The following is a 6,000-nucleotide window of genomic DNA, read 5'->3' as shown; positions in this document are numbered from 1 at the left end:
GGCCATGTATCGTGGAATTCTGGACCAACATCTCCTTCCCTCAGTGAGAGAGCTGAAGATGGGTCGAGGATGGGTGTTTCAGCACGACAACGACCCTAAGCACACCGCCAAAGCAACAAAAGAGTGGCTGAAGAAGAAGCACATCTAGGTTCTGGAGTGGCCTAGCCAGTCTCCAGACCTGAATCCAATTGAAAATCTTTGGAGGGAGCTTAAAATTCGAGTTGCCAGGCGACAACCTCGGAACCTGAATGATTTGGAGGCTGTCTGCAGGGAGGAGTGGGCCAACATCCCTGCCGAAATGTGCACAAACCTTGTCACCAACTATAAAAACCATTTGACATCTGTGCTGGCCAATAATGGCTTTTCTACAAAATATTAACATGCTGTTTGGTAGGGGGTCAAATACTTGTTTTTCCTCATCAGATGGTTATCAATTTTAATAAATTCATATGATGTGATTTTCTGGAATTTTCTTTGGGATTCTGTCTTTCACTGTTAGAATGTACATATGATTAAAATTATAGATCGTTGCATTCTTTGTAAGTGGGCAAACCTGCAAAATCAGCAAGGGGTCAAATACTTATTTCCCCCACTGTAAGACTTTGAGACCACAGCTTCCCACTGCGGCTTCAGCAATAGAAGCTTTGAACATTGCCCACTCAGGTTCAATGTCCCCAACCTCCACAGGGATGCCAGAAAAGCTCCACCGGAGGTGTGAGTTGAAGATCTCGCAGCCTCCTCCAGACGTTCCTAGTTCACTTGCACTACTCGTTTGAGCTTACCGGGTCTTTCCAGAGTCTTCCCCCACCCCCTGACTCAACTCACCACCAGATGGTGATCAGTTGACAGCTCCGTCCCTCTCTTCACCTGAGTGTCCGAAACATGCAGCCTCAAATCAGATGAAACAATTACAAAATCAATTATCGATCTTCGGCCTAGGGTGATCTGGTACCACGTACACTTATGAGCATCCTTATGTTCGAACATGGTGCCAGAGTTTCCCCGAAGACGTAGGGAGGCGACCCTCTTGTTCACCGCAGTAAACTCCAACGTAGCGGCGCTTAGTCTTAATCTTCCTTGATTTCCACTACTCGTCCCAGAGGACTGTACTGCTTGAGGCACACTGTGGTGAAATATGTCTTCCCTCTGCATAAAAGGATCTCATTACTTTTCTACAGCTGGGACTTCTCACTATGCTTTGGCATGGTGTGGCTTCTTGCCTTTATAACGACGTTTAGTAGTAGCAAACCATGGTAAACAAAGATTTAAGCACTTAGAAGTAAAATGTTCTGATTCAGGTAAAATACACATGGTACAGTATTTAACTTTAACATTTATACTATGGAAGATAAGATTCACTGATTCGTATTGGTACACCAGCATAGAAGTTGCAATTGGCCAGATTTAAAAAAATGTGCTGCAGTTACAATTTAAGATGAACTTGAAATTTACCGTTTATAACATCTTTGCAATGGTAAAATCCGATCTATTAAATACATTTCTTAGAAGAGGACCTATGCCTTTATTATTTAGAGATATGACCAGTCATTTGGTATCAAATTGGTTACATTACATTTAGATTGATTCCGCCTAAAGTTTTTTTCTCATCTCCACTGCTGCCATTGGCCTGTCAGCTACTAGGGAGGCCGAGGCGTGTCACTTTAAATGAACATGAAGGAGAAAAATGCTAAGCGTTTCTTCCTACAAATCAAATGTCTGGAGACACCGGATTTTTCAAGAGAGACAAGACGCATGCAATGTGTCATCAGCGGACATGAACAACAAAGTCTGGTCCCGCTAAGCTGTTGTACAGGCGTAGATTTACGTCAAGGATGGTGCGTTCAGTAACGAGTAACGCAGCATTACTTGCCTTAGTAACTAGTAATAATATTACCGTTTTAGAAAAGTAATTACTTACACTACTTAGTTACTGGGAAAAGTAATATTATTACAGTAACACGTTACTAGTAACGTGTAACTGCCCAACACTGCTTGTTACAACCTACCCCAATACCGGGGTAGGTTGTAACAATAACTCGCGCACATGTACAGTATGCGTATGTAAATTTACCTATAGAATTAACTTACTTAAAAGTATACTTAATAAATACTACTACAACGTACTTAATTAAAGAACATCTTTGGACGTCCTTTGGTCTAATAAAAAAGAGTTGTGTGTCTGTGTGTCTCAATGTGTGTATATTCTTAATCAGAGTCACAGTCAGTGCTTGAAGTGGGCTGGTACTCACCGGTACGCAGTACCGGCACTTCTATATTTTACTCTTTGGCATACCGGGACTTTTTCTTGTGCACTGGAATTTCTCACAAGCTGCCCCTACACTTCTTTGACCTCTCCACCGGCAGAGACCAAGTATGGGAAAGACTGAGTGCCGATACACACGCAAACATGTGAACAACATGTGAATGGGAAGTATTGGTTACAGAGCTCACAAATAAATTCTGGTAACCCTGGAGTGCAGGCTTGGTGGGCTCAGACTGCAAAGGGCACACTTAAAATCAAGAAAGTCCCTAGTTTTATAGTGGATGGTTGTAACACTTTTTAAAGAAGTGTTACAACCCACCCAACCCTGTCAGCTGATGTTTAGCTAGCTAAAAATGCATCACATGTTGCCTAAGAAACTACATTTCAATCAAATATAAGTCATACAATTTTATCTGCAATAGTACAGATACTAAACAAAATATAGTCTTCGTCTTACCTCAAAATCATTTTTTTCTCTATATATTCTGAATGTACCTGTTTCCAGACTTGATAACCACCATGCCTGATCAGGGAGGAAGTAGTTAAATACTGAAATGATCACATGACTCTATCTTATCTCTAATTGGTGGAATTGGTGTTGTTACAACTCTCCCCATGATTCAACCATCCCTTAACTAATGTCATTTATGATTTTGTTCATTCATGATTAATACAATCAAATAATATCAAGCTCTCTGTACCATATTGAATTGCATGGCTTATGCTTAATCTTTTTCATCGTGTCGTCTTACATTGAATCGCATTGTGTTGAATAAAATAATAACAAATTGCAATGGGGGTGAATCGTATCGTACCACATTGGTAGTTGCTTCTTATTTTTCTTTAATATATCGGATAAATTAATTGTCAGTGCATCAAGATGCATATCAGTCTAACTGATAGACATGCACATCCCTAGTATACACAGCAGGACAAGGTTATACGGTGTGCTGCAAAATAACTGCAGAAAGTCATGAGGTCCAAGTCATACAGTATGCTGTTTGTTACGTGGTTGAGCTTTGGGGATCCAAAAATAGACGAGATCATCATACCCCAGGATGGATGAAAGAAACAAAGAAATGAGATTCAAAGAGAATAATGAGGTGGTAGAGAGATTTGAACTGGAGACCAAAAAAGCGCAGAGATTGGAAGAGTGTGTTATATAAAGCAATGTCTGCTACAGTGCTTAATGGCACAGTGAACAGAGATGTAATTGATTACTGTTATCAGTGGTCGGGCAGTTACTGTAACACAGATAAAGGCAGCCATAATACACTGCTATGCAATATACTGTTAGACTGATGGAAACAGACTGATAGAAAACTCAGGAGTAAGGGGAACGGGAAGAGAGAAATGAATGGGAGATAATAGTCTAAAATGAGTATTGAGACAAATGAGAAGAGACAGAGACAGAGTAGAGCAATGAAGAGGTTCTAAGAATATAATGGTGTATTCATATATCAGTGTTGTCCTTTGGAAGGAGGTTTGATCTTTCCTCACATGCCTTCAGTCCACTCGGTTATCCATATTTTCTTCACCAGCACACTTTCATCTTATGCCGTTTATTATCAATATCCATATATTCCACACGCCCATTTGTCTCTCCTCACCTATTCATACCCTCTTCGCCCCATTTCACTCGTAGGCTCTCAGTGATCACCTGTCCCCAGCCCTCTTAAATCAAGTCTCCCTCATCTATCACCCCTATCTTCACCCCTTTTAGTCTTTCTCATCCATACCCCACTATGCTGCTAAGCCCCTCTGTCTTGGGCAAAGCAGAACAGATTATAGCAATACTGTGGCTGCTGTGGTCACTTGCTAATGACAAGAGGCTATGAACAAGCCAAAAACCCATTAAGGGTAAAGGAAGAAAGACAGGATGATGTCCCTATTAAGAGATGTGCACACACAGATGCCAATGGACACTTGTGCGTGTGTACAAACACTCTTTGCTATGCTCGTGGGGGACCGGAGAAAGCATGCACCCCCCGCATGCACAAAAGTCCGGCAAACCCAGACAGAGGCACGCGCATACAAGAGATACTGCAATATTTAATGTTCCTGTGTGACTCATGTCTCCTGAAAGCCCATGCCTCAGCTGTAAATCTTTTGACTTTTGCAGCTTTCTCTTTTGTTTAGTGGTCATCTGGGAGCAAACACACACACACACACACACACACACACACACACACACACTCACTCACATATGCTCACACTGCCTCATAAACCTTTACAGTTATTATGATGGAAATCACACAGGCATGTGGAGTGAAGGCAGAGGCTGAATTAGGACCTGAATTGTTCACACTAACATGCAGCTTTGTCTGCACTGTAATGTTGACAATGACTACTATAGTTTGACAATGAGCATTAGGTACATTGATACATGACATTAATAAAGCAAATTACATGCTAAAAAAGCCAATGAATGGTAACCAATAATCCTGCTCATAAAGTCATGACATGTTTATTTTATAGGATCCATGACCTTTGCTTTCTCTTATTGTACCACATATTATACATGTAACTTTAATGCAGACTATATGCATGCCACCTAAATTCAAGATTTTCGCCGGAAGTGGTTTGCTTGATGCTTTTTGAAATCATAATTTGGAAATCACCAATGGATGACCTTGTACATTATATCAAATATAAAACTGACTGGTGACATCTGTGAGTAAGCGTTTATTCAAGCCTATAGGTGTTTTTACAGATTAATAGACTTGGAAGAGCCTTTATGGCTTACACAAATGTAGGGCCAAAGTAAAATGTATTCACATATACCATACCATAATTCCACTTTTACACATACAACCCAAGTTTAAAGCATGCTACTGAACACATGCTTGACACGCATTTGCTCTCTCTCTGAGATTAGAAAGAGCAGAATATATTAGAAGGCTAAGAGAGCGCAAGTTGCACCAACAATACTATCTACTATAAGGTTACAGTATTCCTATAGTAATTCTATAGTAACTAGCAATCCTATTTTTAACACAGAAACCACCCTTTCATATAAATCAGGCTGTTGACTGACAAATTTGTGACTATTACTGACCCACAGGCTGACATCAAATGTAGGTTTGTCCTATCAGTGCAGCAGTCTTGAAAGGGGTATACTATGTATATTTGTGGCATACTAGAGTGACATTGTAAGATGCATTCTGTGTTATATGAAATTATCACTGATGCAAAATGAGAGAGCTCACAGCAGCCATCTCCTGCATCAACAGCTACATTTACATATGCCTTAATCTTTGCCATAGTCCTGCTGAGGTTTCATGGAACTAAGCAGTTTACAGGTTATGTTGATACCCATTAATCGAAGCTCCCTGATGCCATGAATAAAGCAATAAACTGAATCTTTCAGCCCACTTGTGGTGAGCCACCCACAGATGAAGCCGTCCGTCAGCAATAAAAAGTCTGTATGAAAGTCTGTAAAATGCAGATATCCAATGTGTGGTTTGACTGAGAAGTAAAAAGAAGAAAAAATGATGACGCCAGTGGTAAAAGTTATGCCAAGTACTGCTAATTTTTGTTGACATACATATGTTCTTCAACAAAATGGAATGGGGGAAACATGGTAAGATACCAAAGTGAGCTATTTAGTGTAGAGTCATACACATTAACAGTTTTACAGAGTTAGTATGAGCTTAAATAGATTAAAACAGAGGTGAAACAGGGATACTTGAATAACCAATTTAACAACAGGAATCTCTGGGCCCCACCATCGCAGC

Source organism: Micropterus salmoides, unplaced genomic scaffold, assembly GCF_014851395.1.
Source record: "Micropterus salmoides isolate LMB-PRFRI ecotype aquatic unplaced genomic scaffold, ASM1485139v1 Ms_hic_scaffold_9, whole genome shotgun sequence".
NCBI lineage: Eukaryota > Metazoa > Chordata > Actinopteri > Centrarchiformes > Centrarchidae > Micropterus > Micropterus salmoides.
Note: the sequence above shows the minus strand (reverse complement) of the source record.